At 37.1% G+C, this 19,139-nt stretch overlaps 1 protein-coding gene across 7 annotated transcripts in view; it reads left to right on the top strand.

The window, feature by feature from the left end:
• Nucleotides 1-19,139, top strand: part of TAOK1 (TAO kinase 1) — a 146,710-nt gene that overhangs the window by 27,694 nt on the left and 99,877 nt on the right. The window contains exon 2 of one of the 7 annotated variants that reach the window (XM_089899949.1): nucleotides 18,197-18,267. The exons of 3 other annotated variants lie outside the window; for them this stretch is intronic. The gene's annotated coding sequence lies outside the window, so the exon portion shown is untranslated. Of the gene's footprint in view, nucleotides 1-3,327; nucleotides 9,932-9,976; nucleotides 10,815-18,196; nucleotides 18,268-19,139 lie in introns of those variants that run through there. 3 more of the 7 variants (XM_022595591.3, XM_089899948.1, XM_089899950.1) reach the window with 3 other exon arrangements.

The raw sequence follows: 19,139 nt of genomic DNA, 5'->3' as shown, positions 1-19,139 counted from the left end.
TTAATGTAGTGTTTGCCAGGTTTCACCACTGTAAAGTTACTAATATTCCCTTTCCCTACTCTGTTCTTGGGAAGTGAGTCACTAAGTCTAGCCCATCCCTTAAATGGGGAGGAGATTCATGTGATTTTGGTTTGCATTTCCTTGATGTCTCTTCATGTGCTTACTTGCCATCTGTACTTTTCTTCAGCTAAGTGTCTGTTCAAATTATTTGCTCATCTCCATTTTAAAATTGGGCTGTTTGTTATTATTTAGTTATGATTGTTTGTTATTATTTAGTCATGAATTATTTATTTGTATATAAGCCTTTTATTAGGTAGATACATGTTTTGCCAGTATTATCTCTCAGTCTGTGGCTTGGTTTTTTGTTTTCTTAACAGTATCTTTTAAAGAGCAGAAGTTTTCAATTTTGATGAAGTCTACTTTATCAGTTTCTTTTATGGGTTGTGTTTTTGGTTTTATATCTAAGAAATTTTTCCATAAACTAAGGTCACAAAATTTTTTTTATGTATTTTATTTATTTATTTTTGGCTGAGTTGGGTCTTTGTTGCTGCTCACGGGCTTTCTCTAGTTGCAGAGAGTAGGGGCTACTCTTCTCTTCGTTGTGATGCTTGGGCTTCTCATTGAGGTGGCTTCTTCGTTCTCTTCTTGAGTGCGGGCTTTAGGCGCGTGGGCTTCAGTAGTTGTGGTGCACGGGCTTAGTTGCTCCGTGGCATGTGGGATCTTCCTGGACCAGTGATCGAACCCGTGTCCCCTGCATTGGCAGGTGGATTCTTAACCACTGCATCACCAGGGGAGTCCCACAAAAAATTTTTGTCCTGTACTTTCTTTTAGAAGTTTTAAAATTTTAGGTTTTACATTTAGGTCTGTTATTTGTTTTGACTGAGTTTTTGTTTAAGGGTGAGGTAAGTGTGTTAAAACATATATATTTCATAACATTTACCGTCCTTTCCTCATTGAATTATCTTTGCACCTTTGTCGAAAAACAGTTGACCATATATGTATGGGTCTACTTCTGGTCTCTGTCTGTTTCATTAATTTGTTTCTATTCTTAGACCAGTATCACACTGTCTTGATCACACTATCTTGATTACTGTAGTTTTATAGTACATTCTGAGTACTATAGTATAGTTCAGTCGGAGTGAGATTTCCAACTTTATTTTATTCAGAATTGTTTTGTTTATCCTAGGTGCTTTGCTTTTTAATGTAAGTTTTAGAATCAGTTTCTACAAAAAAGACTACTGGTCTTTTGAGATTGTGTTGAATCGTTGGCTCATTTTGGGAGCATTGACATGTTAACAATATTGGGTCTCGCAATCTGTAAATAAGGTATATCTCTCCATTTGTTTGGGTCATCTTTGATTTCTGTCAGTGTTTTGTAGTTACCAGCCTACAATCTTGCATGTATTTGTTAGATTTATCCCTAAGTATTTAATGATGTTTGATGTTATTGTAAATGTTACTTTTTTCCCCCAAATTTTAATTTCATTACTAATATGTAAAAATACAACTGTTTTTTGCATATTGACTTTGTATTCTGCAACTCTGGTAAATTCACTTATTCTCGAAGCTGTTTTGTAGATTATTTGGGATTTTCTATGTAGACAATCATTTAAGAATAAAGACAATTTTATTTCTCCTTTCCAGTCTTAATGCCTTTTCCTTTTTTTGGTCTTATTGCCCTGGCTAGGTCTTTCAATACAGTCGAATAGGTCTGGTGAGAGTGGATATCCTTGCCTTGTTCTCCATCTTATGGGGAAAATATTTAGTTTTTCATCATTACATATGATATTAATTGTAGGGTTCTTACAGGTATTCTTTACCAGGTTAAGGAAGTTCCTTCTGTTTTCAGTTTATTGAAAGTTTTTGTCACGAATGAATTGAACCTTGTCAGTTTTTTATTTGTTTTTTGCTTCTACTGAGATCATATGGTTATGCTTTTTTAGTCTAATATAGTGAATTACATTGATTGATTTTCACTCCTGGAATGAATTCCACTTGGTCATGATTTATTATTTTCATAAATTGCAGGGTTCTAGTTGCTAATATTTTTTTCAGAATTTTTGCATTTATATCCCTATAGGATATTGGTCTGTAGTTTTCTTATTCATATCTGGTTTTGGTATCATGGTATTGTTGACTTCATAAGATAAGTTAGTAAGTGCTTAAATGCTGGAAGAACTTAGTAGAACTGGTGTTATTTCTTAAGTATTTGGTGTGTTATTTCTTAAGTATTTGGTAGAATTTGCCAGTGAAACCATCTAGGCCTGGTATGTTCTTTGTTGCAAAGCTTTTAACTGTGAAGTCAGTTTATTTAATAGAAACGGAGCTATTTAGATTATCTGTTTATTCTTGAGTTAACTTTGAATCAGTTTGTGCTTTTTAAGGACTTTATTTTAATAGACTTTAAGTCTGTTTCACCTAAGTTATCAAATTAATTGGTAAAAATTATTCATAATATTCCCTTATTCTTTTAACATCTTTAGGGTCTGTAGTGATATCCTCTCTTTAGTTGCTGATACTGGTAATTTGTGTCATTTCTCTCTTTTTTTCTGTATCCGTCAGGCTAGAGAGATTTCTCTGTTTTATCTTTTCAAAGAACTAGAAGTTGATTTTTCTCTTTTGGTTTCTTCAGTTTTTAATTTTATTGGTTTTTACTGTTATTACCTGTTTTTTTTTTTGCGGTACACGGGCCTCTCACTGTTGTGGCCTCTCACGTTGCGGAGCACAGGCTCCGGACGCGCAGGCTCAGCGGCCATGGCTCATGGGCCCAGCCGCTCCGCGGCACGTGGGATCTTCCCAGACCGGGGCACGAACCCATGTCCCCTGCATCGGCAGGTGGACTCTCAACCACTGCGCCACCAGGGAAGCCCTGTTATTACCTTTCTAAAAAAATAAATTTATTTATTTATTTTGGGCTGCGTTGGGTCTTCGTTGCTGCGCGGGTTTTCTGTAGTTGCAGCGAGCGGGAGACCCTCTTCGTTGTGGTGTGCAGACTTCTCATTGCGCTGGCTTCTCTTGTTGCACAGCACGGGATCTAGGGCTCACGGGCTTCAGTCGTTGTGGCACACGGGCTCAGTAGTTGTGACACACGGGCTTAGTTGCTCCATGCATGTGGGATCTTCCCAGACCAGGGCTTGAACCCGTATCTCCTGCATTGGCAGGTGGATTCTTAACCACTGCGCCACCAGGGAAAAACCCTGTTATTACCTTCTTTATGTTTGTGTTTAATTTGCTCTTTTCTTGTTTGTTTAAGTTGGAAGCTTGCGTTACTGATTTCAAGTCTTTTTTCCTTTTTTTTTTCTTTTATATTTTGGCTGCACTGCACAGCACGTGGGATCTTAGTTCCTTGACCAGGGATCGAACCCACGTCCTCTGCATTGGCAGTGAGGGGTCTTAACCACTGGGCTGCCAGGGAAGTACCCTCTTGTTTTCTAATATAAGGATTTAATGTTATAAAATTTCCCTTTAAGTACTTCTTTAGCTGTGAACCAGAGTTTGATATATCATGTTTTCACTTTTATTCAGTTCAGAATATTTTCTAATTTCCTTTGTGTCCTGCTCTTTGATTAATTGTGTCATTTAGAAATATGTTGTTTAATATACAGATATGCAGCAATGTTCCTAATTTAATTTTTAATTTAATTCTGTGTGGTCAGAGAACACACTTTGTGTGAATTTAATTCTTTTATATTTACTGAAACTTGTTTGTTTATGGCCCAGTGTATAGTCTAGATTGGTTAATGGTCCATAAAGCTTAAGAAGAATATGTATTCTGCATTTATTGATGGTGTGCTTTTTAAATGTGAATTAGGTCAAATTATTTTGAGTGTTAAGTTTCTGTACACCTGTTGCTTTTCTGTACTTGTTCTGTCAGTTATAGAGAGGAATGTTGAAATGTCAACTATAGTTATTCATTTCTCTATTTTTCTTTTCAGTTTTGCTTCATGTATTTTGAACCTTTGTTATTAGGTGCATACCCATTTAGGATTGTTGTATATTCTTGATGAATTGTCCTTTTCTCATTGTGAAATACCCCTTTTTTTCTTTGGTAATTTTCCTTTTCTGGAAGGTCCTTTGGTAATATGGCTACTCCAGCAATCTTTAAACATTTTTTGAAGATTGTGTTAACATATGCATAACACAAAATGTACCATTTTAATCATTTTTAAGTGTACAATTCAGTAGCATTAAGTACACTCACAATGTTGTGCAACCAGAGCCACTATTCATATCCAGAACTTTATCATCCCAAACAGAAGCTATGTATCCATTAAAAAATAACTCCCATTCCCCCTCCCCCAGCTTCTGGTAATCTCTATTCTACTTTTTGTCTCTGAATTTGCATATTCTAGGTACCTCATATAAATTGAATCATACAGTATTTGTCCTTTTGTGTTTGGCTTATTTCACTTAGCATAATGTTTTCATGGCTCATTCATGTTGTTGTATGTCTCAGAATTTCATTCCTTTTTAAAAGCCTGAATTATATTTCATTATATGTATATATCACATGTTTATCCATTCATCTGTTGATAGACATTTGGGTTGTTTCCACGTTTTGGCTATTGTGAATAATGCTGTTTCCAACATTGGTATGTGTATCTTTGAGCCCCTGCTTTCAATTCTTTTGGGTGTATACCTAAGGCTACCCTGGTACTCTTAACAGTGTTTGCATGGTACGTCTTTTTTTAAAAAAATAAATCTATTTATTTATTTTTGGCTGTATGTGGGCTTTGTTGCTGTGTGCAGGCTTTCTCTATTTGCAGCAAGAGGGGCCTCCTCTTTGTTGCGGTGTACAGGCTTCTCATTGTTGTAACTTCTCTTGTTGCGGAGCATGGGCTCTAGGCACAGGCTCTAGGCACACAGGCTTCAGTAGTTGTGGCACGCGGGCTCTAGAGCTCAGGCCCGGTAGTTGTGGTGCATGGGCTTAGTTGCTCTGCGTCATGTGGGGTCTTCCCAGACCAGGGCTCGAACCTGTGTACCCTGCCTTGGCAGGCGGATTCTTAACCACTGCACCACCAGGGAAGCCCTATGAGAGACATTTTTAGGTACGTAAGATTCAAAGATAAATAAGGTAGCTTCTTCCTTTAAGGAACTCACCTAGTGGTTAGGTGAGATAGATATGTAAACAAATAATTCAGTACAGTGAGATGATGTAAGTGCTAATTGAGTATAAGCAAATTTAATGGAGGTATCACTCACAGAGAAAACCAATTAATTTTGCCTGGAAGAAGAACTGGGTTGGGAAAAGTTTCCCAGTGGAGATGACAAGCAGAAATTGAAATGGAGAGGAGTTTGGCATGAAGTGTACTTAATAATTTTGAGCACTGTGTTTTCTACACATATTTCATTCAGACCTCACAAAATCCCCATGACATAGGTATTATCATTTCCCCTACTTTAGAGATGGGAAAGCTGAGGTCAGAGAGATTAAGTTACTTGCCCAACAAGTTAACTGCCGACAGCAAGTATGTTGGCAGATCCAGTTTGGGGACTTAAATAATATGATTTTAGAACCTGTGTTTTTAGTCACTGTGTGTTCAGAGCTCTGTAGAAAGAGGAGCATAGTGATAAACTGAGAGGCTCATGTTGTCAGAGCACTGGAGGTTGGAAGGAGATGAGGCTAAAGAGGTAGGTAGTGTCAGACCATTCAGTTTCTTTAATGTAGTGGTAAGGATTTTTGTTTCAACCAAAGTAAAGTGTAAAAGCATCGAGCACTTAAAGAGAGGGAATGACATAATCAGATTTGCGTTTTGAAAGGTCATTCTGGTTGTAGTAGATGAAATGAATTGGAGGGGGGCCGAGAGTGGATGCAGTGGCACCCTTTAGGAGTTTGTTATAATAAGTAGCCCGGGTAAGGTAAAGTAATAGCCTGGATAGAATAAGTAGGTGATTGTGGAGATGGAGGAAAGTGGACCGAATTAAGAAAGATATAAAAGGACAAAACTGCAAGACATGATGATGGATTGGGTTATGAGTGAAGGAAAGGGAAGTGTCAAAAAATAACTCTTAGGTTTCTGAATTGCCCAGTTGGATACATTAGATTGGTTCATTTTATTTTATATTTGACGCACAGAAAGAAGATTGATTATGTTGTTGATTGATTATGTTATCTAATCTAAGAGATTAGATTATGTTGAGTTAGAAGTGTCTTTGAGTTATTCAAGTGGAGATGTCAAACACATGGTGTTAATAGTACCTTTGAACTTTCTATGTAGTGAATAAATAAGCTTGCTCATTCTTTTGTTCCTAATAACATAACTTTTTCAGGGCTTCATCACAGTTGTAGTCTCTTGAGTTAACTGGTAATAAAAAAGAAAGTAAATAGAGTTTGACTCTTAATCATTAGAGCTAATAAAAGAATGTGGAAAGATTCTGCAGTCTAGAAAGCCACAAGGCAAGTATATTAGGACAGTTCTCCTTTGGAGAATGACAGAACCAAGAATAGATCCTGGAGAAAGACTAGTGAAAAGAAGGCACAAAGGGCTAATCTAAGTCTAAAATAACAATTTAAAAGTAATCTGTTTTCAATATTGAAGTTAAATATTTCCTTCCTTTTGGTAACAAAGGAACTATTCCTGGCTTATCTAAACTACGGTTGCCCAAATTACTGTAGATCTGCAATGGGAATAGCTATACCGGAAGGGAGGTGTTTTTTCTTTATTTCCCCATCACATTTGATGATGAGCTGATAAATCACCACAGTTTTCTTTATATATTTGGGCATATTGGGTATTTTAATTATTTTAAAATTTTCTTGGAAAACAAAAGAGGTCTGATGAATAGTTCTTAAATAAGTTAAAAACTATTCTCAAGTTGTTAGATTTTTATTGTTGAGCTTAGATCAGTGGTTCCTCTTTATCAGAAAATATATTGCCGCTCTTGAAAGTACTGTGATACTGAACTAACAAGACTAAGCTTTTGTTGCAGATTTTTAAACTTCTAGGTATTGTAATATTGGCATTTGTGTTACTGATATTTTAAAGTTCTCTGGAAAAAAAGTAGTTTTAAAAGTAATTCATGTATAGGGACTTCCCTGGTGGCGCAGTGGTTAAGAATACGCCTGCCAATGCAGGGGACACGGGTTTGAGCCCTGGTCTGGGAAGATCCCACATGCCGTGGAGCAACTAAGCCTGCGAGCCACAACTACTGAAGCCCGCGCGCCTAGAGCCCGTGCTCCTCAACAAGAGAAGCCACTGCAATGAGAAGCCGGCACATCGCAATGAAGAGTAGCCCCTGCTCACCACAACTAGAGAAAGCCTGTGCACAGTAACAAAGACCCAACACAGCCAAAAATAAATAAATAAATTTATTTTTTTAAAAAGTAATTCGTGTATAGATGTAGACCATTTGGAAGATAAAAACCTGATTTTTTACCACCTAGAAATATCACTGTTTGTGTATTTTTCCTTTACTATTGCTTCTCTGTATCTTTAATATGTAGGCAGTATATAGGGTAGTAGTTAAGAATGGGGATTCTAGAATTAAACCTCCTGAGTTCAGATTTCTGTTCTACCACTTATTAGCAGTGTGATTTTAGCAAATCACTTAATTTCTCTGAATCTTGAATTTCACATCTTTAATGTGGGGATAGTAAAAGTAAACATTATTGTTTGCTTTGTGCCAGGTACTTTGCTAAGTATATTATATGTAAAATCTTAATTTTCATAACGTCTCTACTTAGGAGCTACTTAGTGCCTTTAAGAGGATAAATGAAATAATGGATGTAATATACTTAGTATAGTGCTTAAGGCACAATAATGTGCTTAAGGCACATTACTTATTTTTTTTTCAAAATTGCATTTATACAATATAGTCAACCTGTTATTAAAGCTTTTATTGTGGCAACATCCCCATGCCATTAATATTCTTGGAAAATGAAAATTTTTAAATGGCTTTAAAGAAGTTCATCAAATGGATTCATTTAGTCACCTCTCTAGTGATAGACCTTTAGATCATTAAATGGTGTTATGAACATATTTGTTATGATTATTTCTTTAATTCCCAGAGGTAGAATTGAGTCAAAGGGCAGGAATATTTTTAAGGTTCTTTTTGTGTGTGTGTGTGCTATGTTGGGTCTTCGTTGCAGGTTCTTGATACTTTGTCCTGCATTGCTTTCCAGAAATGTGAATCAGTATACATTCTTATTTCTCATACATTCTTTTTTAAAATATTTATTTGGCTGTGCCGGGTCTTAGTTGCGGCACGCGGGATCTTCATTGCAGCATGCAGGCTCTTTAGTTGTGGCATGCGGGATCTGGTTCTCTGACAAGGGATCAAACCTGGGCCCCCTGCATCGGGAGCGCAGAGTCTTAACCACTGGAGCACCAGGGAAGTCCCTATTATTATTATTGTCTGAGTAATTTTACTTCTTGTCTTTGTTTCCTCAGCTAAAAGTATAGGCTTTACTTCCATGGTTTCTTGCAGTTCCAAATTCTATTTCTGTAACCCTGGAGTAGGGTTAAGTTTTAAATTATTGTAGGTTGATTACTTTTTGTATCTTTGATGCCATTTTAGCAGTCTTTGACATCTAATTAATTTCAGTGGTTTATCAGATTAATTATATGGAAAAGTAAAGAATGTTTATTTAGTTCATATTAAAATGAAAAGAGACTGACCAACAAACTCCAAGTGTTGGTGAGGATGTTAACAACATATATTGCTGGTGGGAAAGCAAAATGTTGTGGCCAATTCATACTTAGAAAGTTAAATGTATGTTTACCAGCAATCCCTATCCTAGGAATTTACCTAAGATAAATGCAAACACATGTGCTAACAATGACACATACAAATAATGTTCATAACAGCTTTATTCATATTAGCCAGAAAATGGAAAAACTCAAGTGAACATCAACTGAAGAATGGATAAACAAATTGTATTATATCCATACACTTGAATGCTACTCAGCAATAACGTCGATGAATCTGAAAGGCATTATACTCAATGAAAAAAGCCAGCCACCAAAGGCCGTATGATTCCATTTATAAGAAGTTCTAGAAAAGACAAAACTATAGTGACAAAAATTGGACCAAGGGTATTGGGAACTTTTTGGGGGTGATGGAAATATTCTTGATTGTGGTGGTGATATCAAGACCGTATATACATATATCAGAACTGTACCTTTAAAATGGGTGGATCTTACTGAATGTAAACTATACCTCAGTGAACCCTATTAGAAGGTATTTAGAACAGTTATTTGGGTTCAGTAGCAAATTAATATTTATTGATATATACCAGAGAACTATATAATTGGTATCTTATGATTAAGGAATTTGCAATATTATTAGAAAGAAAATACAGTTTACAGAGTCCTTATATCTCTTAGAAAATAATACTGAACCTCAGATACAAGTATGGTCAGTTCTGCTATAACACAACATGTGTGTTCCTAAAAAAATCACCATGTTATGCTAAATTATGTAGTGAAAACTACAGGGCTTATGGGAAAAATGGGATTAGGAGCCCAACACTCAAAAACTTTAGTGTCACATAAAAAAAGATAGGAACCTAATAAAAACAGCATAGTTTTACACATGTTAAATGATTAATAAATATATAAATATTACAATAAATACAGAACTTACTGAAAGAGACCTTAGGTTTGTTGTGGAAGTTGATTTAGTGGGAGTTATTGTGAAGTGACAAAAGACGGGTTATCTAAAATCAGATAGAAAACTTTAACACCAGATGTGGTTGGGCATGCATAACACATGCAGTGAACTAAGGTAGCTAATATATGTTTAAGGGGTGTGTGTGTGTGTTTTGTTTATTCTTATATGGCTTGGTGTTTTAAAATGTAGGTTTTACTATTTTTCAGGTATGATGAGACCAACAGTTCAGAAGATGACTGTCATTGAAAAGATAGTTTGTTTCAGTTCCCAAGAGGAGGTGGGACACCAAGCCATCTAAGGCCACACAGGGAAGCACCAGGTTGGTCAGGAGGCAGAGGGAGCAGGAGGAAAATATGGCAAGAACCTTTATTGTGGTTTCTGTGGGAGGAAATGGGCGAGGCAGGTTAAGCAGTTTTAGGATTGGCTACTTTTAATAATTCAGTGGTCTCTGAGCTATAGGGGCTGTCCTAAGGAAGGGTCTGGTACCTGGCCCTGGAGTGATTAGGGCAGGGGAATACTGGCCTGGAGTGTAAGAGCTAGGTAAAAGAGGTAGTTGGAAATACGGATTTTGGATTGATTGGTTTACATATGAAAGATATGATCTCAGGTTAGTTGTTTGCTGTCTCTAAGAATTGACTGGCCCTGAGAGGACCAGAACATTGAAAATACAGAAAATAAGAAAACACAATTAATAGACTTGGTTCAGCTGGGTGCAGTTTGCTGCACTCATCTAGTGTTTCTCAGGGATGAAATTGCACATAAGTAAATGAATAATTCACATTGTACTACAATTGTTTTAAAAATAAATGTTATAGCAGAACTGACTGTGCAAAGTAGGATACCGTATTTGAGTCACCATTCCCTCCTTTGCAAAATTAATTATGCAAATTCTATTATATAGATTTTACATTAGTGTAATTCCTTGGGACATGACTGTATTTGTAAGCAAAACAATTTAATGGTAGATTTGATCTTGGGAAAGTAATCACAGATTTAAATTTAAATTTTAACTTAGAGAAAAATTTTGTCTTAGAGTACGTGCTCAGTGTAATTCAAGCAATTATGCTGGGTAATATGTGGGGGTGAGAGACAAGATGGTGGAGTAGAAGGACCTTGAGCTCACCTCCTCTCCCGAGCACACCAAAATCACAACTAACTGCTGAACAAACCATCAATAAAAAAGACCGGAACCTACCAAAAAGGTATTCTATATCCAAAGACATTAAGAAGAAACCACAATGAGACAGCTGGTAGGAGGGGTGCACTTGTGATATAATCAAATCCCATACCACCTGATTGGGCGACCCACAAACTGGAGAATAATTGTATTTCAGAAGTTCTCCCATAGGAGCGAGAGCTCTAAGCTTCACGTCAGGCTCCCAAGCCTAGGCGTCCGGCATTGGGAGGAGGAGCCCCCAGAGCATTTGGCTTTGAAGGCCATTAGGGCTTGATTACAGGAGCTCAATAGGACTGGAGGAAACACAGACTCCACTCTTGGAGGGTGCACACAAGGTCTCGTGCACACCAGGACCCAGGGCAAAAGTAGTGATTTCCTAGGAGCCAGACCTACCAGCTGGTCTTGGAGGGTCTCCTGGGGAGGTAGGGGGTGGCTGAGGCTCACCCTGGGGCATGGACGCTGGTGGCAGAGATATCGGGTAATGTTCTTCTGTGAACTCTTGCTTGAGGCAGACATCTTGCTTGGGTCATTAGCAGCAAGACCTGGCCCCACCCAGCAGCTTGTAGGGTCCAGTGCTGGGATGCCTCAGGCCAAACAACCAACAGGGTGGGAACACAACCCCACCCTTTAGCAGACAGGCTGCCTGAAGACTTCCTGAGCCCACAGCCGCCTCTAGACACGGGCCTTGACATGGCCCTGCCCACCGGAGGGCCTAGACCCAGCTCCACCCACCAATAGGCAGACACTGGCCCCTCCCACCAAGAAGTCTGCACAAGCCTCTAGACCAGCCTCACCCAGTAGGGGGCAGACACCAGAAGCAAGATGGGTAGTATGTAGGAAGCAGATAGATTTGAAGTTATTTTGAAATCTACATGGAAATAACTGTTATATGCTTAATAAAATTATTTTTATTTTTTAAAAAATGAATTATCTGCTTTTATAATTGGAATGAGTTTAAAAATATCTACCCTTACCTAAACTTGCATAGAGTCTTAGAAATAAATGAAATGATTGGGTATTTAAATAGTCATTCAACAAACTGTTCTTTTTTTGATTGGCTGTGTAAAACTGTTAGGCTCTATGTATGCAGGAGCTCTAGAACCTTATGATACCGCCTGGGAATATAAGGCATGTAAACAACGAGATTAAAAATATGTATTAAAATAGAGATACAAAATGAAAATTTATATAGTAAAGAGAAAGGAATCACTAATTTCAAATTGAAGTTCTGAAGCTGTATTGGAAATAGTAGGATAGGTTGGTTAAGAATGTAGACAGTATTTCAGGTGTCATGGAGGCTTTTGCTGGACATTGCTATGATTAAGGGATAGATACACTAAGAGAAAAGACTGGAAAGGAAGGATTTGGCCAGATTGTGGAGTTCTTGAATGCCTTATATACCGTTTGAACTTTATTCTTTAAGTGTTATGGTATTATTTGAATTTAATAAAAAGGTGAGCAATAATTTTGTGACTTTTCTTAAGAATTTCCTGGGAATACCCTGGTGGTCCAGTGGTTAGGAATCTGCACTTCCACTGCAAGGGGACATGGGTTTGATCCTTGGTCAAGCAGCTAAGATCTCACATGCCGCCCAGCATGGCCAAAAAAAAGAATTTCCTGCCTTAGTTTGTGCTTATATATATTAATGAAAAAATTAGAGAAACAGTAAGAAAGATGAATTGGAGAGAATGAAACTACAAACAGTCCAGATAGGAGGTATTGCATTAGTCTAGGTGAGATATGATTAAGGCCTGAACTAGGCTACCCACAGTGAATAGAGGAGATGCAAGTCTGTTGGGTTTACCAATGTATTAGCTTGATGTTAGAGGAGAAAAAGAGGAAGGGAAAAAAATTAAAAGGTCACATCTAGTTTTTTGGGTTTTTTTTTTAAACATCTTTATTGGAGTGTAATTGCTTTACAATGGTGTGCCAGTTTCTGCCTTACAACAAAGTGAATCAGCTGTACACATACACACATCCCCACATCTCCTCCTTCCTGTGTCTCCCTCCCACCCTCCCCATCCCACCCCTCTAGGTGGTCACAAAGCACCAAGCCGATCTCCCTGTGCCATGCGCCTGCCTCCCAGCAGCCATCCATTCTACATCTGGCAGTATACACAAGTCCATGCCACTCCCTCACTTTGTCCTAGCCCACCCCTCCCCCTCCCTGTGTCCTCAAGTCCACTCTCCACATCTGCGTCTCTATTCCTGTCCTGCCCCTAGGTTCTTCATAACCATTTTTTTTTTTTAGATTTCATATATATGTCAGCATACGGTATCTGTCCTTCTCCCTCTGACCCACTTCACTCCGTATGACAGAGTCTAGGTCCATCCACCTCACTACAAACAACTCAATTTCGTTTCTTTTTAGGTCACATCTAGTTTTCTGAGACACAAGGAATAGCCATGCCATTATCCTGGGTGGGAAATGCAAGATGGATTTGCTGAGTGGAATTGTGGGGTCATATGGTAATTCTGTGTTTGGCTTTTTGAACTGCCAAACTTTTCCACAGTGGCTGTACCATTTAGCATTCCTACCAGCAATGTGTGAAGGTTCCAATTTCTTAACATCCTCCACAACACCTGTTATTTTCTGCCTCTTTGATTATAGCCATTCTAGTGGGTGTGGTATGGTATTTCATTGTAGTTTTGATTTGTAATTAATAATGATGTTGAGAATTTTTTCATGTGCTTATTGACCATTTGTGTATCTTCTTTGGAGAAATGTCTGTTCAAATCCTTTGCCCATTTTTAATTGAGTTATTTAATTGGATTAACACAGTTAACAGTTCTTTTTAAAAATATTTATTTATTTGGTTGTGCCGGGTCTTGGTTGTGGCATGTGGGCTCCTTAGTTGAGACACACAGCCTCTTTAGTTGTGGCATGCAAACTCTTAGTTGCGGAATGCATGTGGGATCTAGTTCCCTGACCAGGGATTGAACCTGCGCCCCCTGCATTGGGAGTGTGGAATCTTAACCACTGTGCCACCAGCGAAGTCCCAAGAGTTCTTTATATGTTCTGGATACTAGACCCTTATCAAATATATTGCTTGCAAATATTTTCCCCCATTCTGTGGGTTGTCTTTTTACCTTCTTGATTGGTGTCCATTGATGCACAAAAGTTTTTAAATTTTGATGAAGTCCATTTTATCTATTTTTTCTTTGCGTGTGCATTTGGAATCATATCTGAAAAACTGTTGCCTAATCCAGGGTCTTGCAGGTTGTCACCCATGTTTCCTTCTAAGGGTTTTATCGTTTTAGCTTTTGCATTTTTGGTCCATTTGGATTTAAATTTTATATATGGTGTGAAGAAGAGGTCCAAATTCATTCTTTTTTGCATGTGGATATCCAGTTATCTCACCAACTTTTGTTGAAAAGACTTCTTTTCCCACTGAATGGTCTTGACACCTTTGCTGAAAATCATTTGACCATATATGTATGGGTTTATTGTCCCATACATTTGACTGTAAATATGGACTCTCAGTTCTTTTCTGTTGGTATATATGCCTATCCTTATGCCAGTTCCACACTGTCTTGATTACTGTAGCTTTGTAGTATGCTTTGAAATTGGGCAGGGTGAGTCTTCCAATTTTGTTCTAAATTCTTAAAGATTGTTTTGGTTATTCTGTGTCACTTGCAGTTACACATGAATATTAGAAAGAACTTGTTCATTTCTGCAAAATGACAGCTTGGAAACTGTTAGGGATTACTTTGAATCTATATATTAGTTTAGGTGGTATTACCATTTTACGTGTTCCAATCCATGAACACATGATGTTGTTCCATTTATTTAGGTCTTTAATTTCTTTCAACAATGTTTTGTCATTTTCTAAGTCTTGCACTTTGGTTAAATTTATTCCTAAGTACTTTTAAAATATATTATTATTAATATTTGTTTTATTTTAGTGACATTGTAAATGGAATTGTTAATTTCACTTTCAGAATATTCATTGCTAGTGTATAGAAGTACAACTGATATTTGTGTATTGATATATCCTGAAACTTTGCTGAACTCATTTGTTCTAATAGTTTTTTGTGGATTCTTTAGGATTTTCTATGTATAGGATTATGTCATTTGTGAAAAGAGATAATTTTACTTCTTTTCCAGTCTAGATGCCATTTATTTCTTTTTCTTGTCAAGCCCTGACTTGAACTTCCTGTACAATGTTGAATAGAAGTATTGAGAGCCACATCCTTGTCTTGTTCCTGATTTTAGGGGGCAAGTTTTCAGTTTTTCACCATTAACTATCATGATACCTGTGGGTTGAGGAAATTCCATTCTTTTCCTAGTTTGTTGAGTGTTTTTATCATGAAAGGGTGTTGGATTTTGTCAAATGCTTTTTCTGCTTCTGTTGAGATGATTGTTTTTTCTTTCATCTTATTAATATGGTATGTACACTGATTTATTTTCATATACTACCCTGACATTCCTAGAATAAATCTCATTTGCTCATGGTATATCTTGTTGAAAATTTTTGTATCTGTACTTATAAGGGATATTGGTCTGTAATTTTCTTTTATTGTGATTTAAAAAAATATATTTATTTATATATTTGGCTCTGCCAGGTCTTAGTTGCGAGTGGGATCTTTAGTTGCAACATGTGGAATCTTCTGGGATCTAGTTCCCTGACCAGGGATCAAACCTGGGCCCCCTGCATTGGGAGCACAGAGTCTTAGCTACTGGACCACCAGGGAAGTCCCTCCCTAATCTTAATTATAAAGATTTTAAGTGCTTGTTACATCTAAGATGTGAAAGGTGCACAAAAGTTTCACATGGTTAGTCTAATTGGTGTAACTAATAAGGTTGTGTAAGTAAGGACCTTTTTTTTTAATACATTTTAAAATTTTGTTTTATTTAGTTTTGGCTGCATCGAGTCTTAGTTGCTGCACGTGGGGGGTTTTTTGTTTGTTTGTTTGTGTTTTTTTTTTTTTTTGAGGCACTTGGGCTATTTCATTGTGGTGCGCCGGCTCCTCTCTAGTTGTGGCATGCAGGTTTTTTTCTCTTCTCTAGTTGTTTTTTCTCTTCTCTTCTCTGTCGCAGGCTCCAGGGCGTGTGGGCTCTGTAGTTGTGGCGTGTGGGCTCCAGAGCACGTGGGCTCTGTAGTTTGCGGCATGCAGGCTCTGGTTGAGGTGCGCAAGCTCAGTAGTTGTGGCGCTCAGGCTTAGTTGCCCCGTGGCATGTGGAATCTTAGTTCCCTGACCAGGGATCGAACCTGCGTCCCCTGCATTGCAAGGCGGATTCTTTACCACTGGATCACCGGGGAAGTCCCTGTAAGGCCTTTCTTGAAAAGAGTATTACCTGTATCTCTCTTTAAAATTAAAAGAATAATAATACATGCATTTGGGGAATAAAAACTTGAAAGGTAGAAAGGATTCATAGGAAAAAAAAAAGTCTCCTAAACACCCCTATTTCTGATGAATCCCTCCATAGATTACCTGTGTGTATACAGATATATTTTTTATTTTTATATAAATGGTTACATATTACTTATACACCTATATCTTGTTTTATAAAAAAATTGAATCTTTATCAATGCTCAAAATTAAACAATATTCATAATACTGCCCTATGCATTCTCTCCTACCCAACAACCCAGTGACTTCTTTAATAATATTATTTTTGCTTTTCACCTTTCTCTTCATTTCAGTTTGAAGTAGTAAACAGTGGTTCAGGTAATTGATTCTGTATTTCCCACCACTAATTTGCCCTGTGATTTTGAGAAAAGGCATGTGACCTTTTGAAACCAAATACTCCTTTTTGAAACCAAATACTCTCTTAATTCCTTCCAACCTTAAACTTTTGTAATTATAATGTATAATATTTACAAGTAGGTTGAAGCACCAGGCATCAAATCAGTTCTCTGTCAATTAAGGTTGATGTGAATTCCTGTAATGTCAAATTTATCTTACTGATGACATTTCTCAGTTATTGGTAAAGTGATTTGTGTATATGTGTGTTTCTTTTGAGGGAAGACATAGTAGACAGTGTAATCTGTCTCTGCCGATTCTGTGTAATGAGACAGTTTTTCTTTCTCTAAAGTAATTGAACATTTGACTAAGTTGGCTGGTTTCTAAGCCTGAACCCTCTGAGTAACATGTAGGGAAAAGCGCGTTATGGTATTGAAGCAGTTGCTTAAGACCAACAATGTCCTTTTTGTGAAAATCTGAAGGTTCTTAAAAGATGGAATACTATGACATCATCACCGTTCCTCCAAGGAGCATTCCTCAAGTAATACTGAATATGCTGTGATTATCAGCACCCTTCCCCCATCTTCTTTCTGTGGCTTGACTGATGTTATTGTCAATTATTTGACTGTGGTTTGCAAATGTGGAGCAGTTACTTAATTCTGAAAATCCTTTTGGGTCTGAGATTTTAAAGTATATTGGGTTTTTATTCTAGTTTCATCAGCTTTCTTAGCGATCTATGTTTTAGGATTGAATAAAATGGTATCACCTACAAAAATTATGTATCTTTTACATTCAGCCCTCAGTAGCTTAATAAATGATATGCTTCTCTGATCTGTTTTTGTGGAACCAGAAACAAATTAGATCTCATTTGCTGTTTATAGGATTGTTAATGTCTTTTACTCTTCTCTTTTAGTAGGAAGGATATGGTGAGTTACAATAATGATATTTTCCCCGAAGGACAGATTAGGTATCTTTAAAATGTAACCTAATAGCCTATTTTTTGTTTTTTCTTTGAAGAAGATTGTATATGCAGTCTCATAGTACCTTTAAGAACTTTTTACAAATATTTATATCTTTTAAGCCTGATCTATAGTTTATCAAGCTGTATTAGTCCCGTACTTTGGGTATTCATGTACCTAATATTCATTTTCAGCAAAAATTATGGAGTTTATGATTAGGGTTGCTGTGAAAGTTCCTCTGTGCTGTTTTCTTTTCCTAGTTTTTCATGACAGCTTATAAAAATGGACAAGATTCAAATCAAGTACCTTTGTCAGTTTTACATTGATGACTCTTGTAGCAATGTTCTGCATGGGTACAGGGCAACCAGGATGATGCTGATTTTTATAATAAAGTACTTTACTTTTGGAAATTTGAGGATGTATAGAAAAGAAGCAGTTATGCAGCGGATAGATACTATTAACTCTAGCTTAACAGTGTAATGATATATTTCAGGGATTTCTAACTTTATTGGCGTTCTCACTTTTTATACATTTTATGTTCATCTCTTCTGCCTTCTAACAATCCAAAGAGTATGCACAAATGTTGTTGGATTTTTTTAATCTTTTTTCCTGCTTGTAGAAATCAAACATACGATTATTGTTGAAAATTTGGAATGTAAGAAAGCTATAGACTTGTGAATGTTTTTCAAAATACCAACCATAATTAACTAAAAATAATCCATATGATTTTGTTGTATTGCCCTCTTTGCAAAAACTACAGTTGAGTCTCAAACAACATGGACTTGAACTGCACGGGTCCACTTCTATGCAGATATTTTTCAGTAAATACATGTATGTACTGTCAATGTATTTTCTCTTCCTCATGATTTTCTTAATAACATTTCCTTTTCTCTAGCTTACTTCATTGTAAGAATATAGTGTATAATGTATATAACATACAAAGTATGTGTTAATTGACTTTATGTTATCAGTAAGGCTTCTGTTCAACAGTAGGCTATCAGTAGCTAAGTTTTGGGGGAGTAAAATCAAACACAGATATAGAAAATTCACAAAATAAATGAATTTGTTTAATGAACTATTGTAAATGAAATCCCGTATCTAAGGCAAGAAATAGAACTTTGCCAGCCAGTCCAGAATTTCCTCCATGTGTCTCTTCCCAATCACAACTCCCCCTTTCCCCTAAAGTAACCACTATCATGATTTTTTTTTTTTTTTTTTTTTTTTTTTTTGCGGTACGCGGGCCTCTCACTGTTGTGGCCTCTCCCATTGCGGAGCGCATGCTCTGGACGCGCAGGTTCAGCGGACGCGCATGGCTCACGGGCCTAGCCGCTCCGCGGCATGTGGGATCTTCCCGGACCGGGGCACGAACCCGTGTCCCCTGCATCGGCAGGCGGATTCTCAACCACTGCGCCACCAGGGAAGTCCTATCATGACCTTTATAGTGATAACATCTGGGAGTTTCTTTATAGTTTTATCATTCAAGTATGCATCTCTGTACTCCATTATTGAGTTTTGAGAGTTCTTTATATATTTATATATTTTATCTATTTTGAGATATGTGACTTGAAATAATGTTTCCCAGTCTTTGGCTTGACTTCATTCTTTTCTTTTAAAAGTGTCCTTTGCAAGAGTAAAAGTTTTTGATTTTGATGAAGTCCAAATGATCAGTTTTGACTTTTATGGATTATACTTTTGGTGTCAAA

The sequence above is a fragment of the Delphinapterus leucas genome, chromosome 19, assembly GCF_059928025.1.
Source record: "Delphinapterus leucas isolate spDelLeu-1000000601 "Yukka" chromosome 19, BTC_Dleu_Yukka2, whole genome shotgun sequence".
In the NCBI taxonomy this organism is placed as follows: domain Eukaryota; kingdom Metazoa; phylum Chordata; class Mammalia; order Artiodactyla; family Monodontidae; genus Delphinapterus; species Delphinapterus leucas.
Note: the sequence above shows the minus strand (reverse complement) of the source record. Positions and strands in the feature narration are given on the sequence as shown.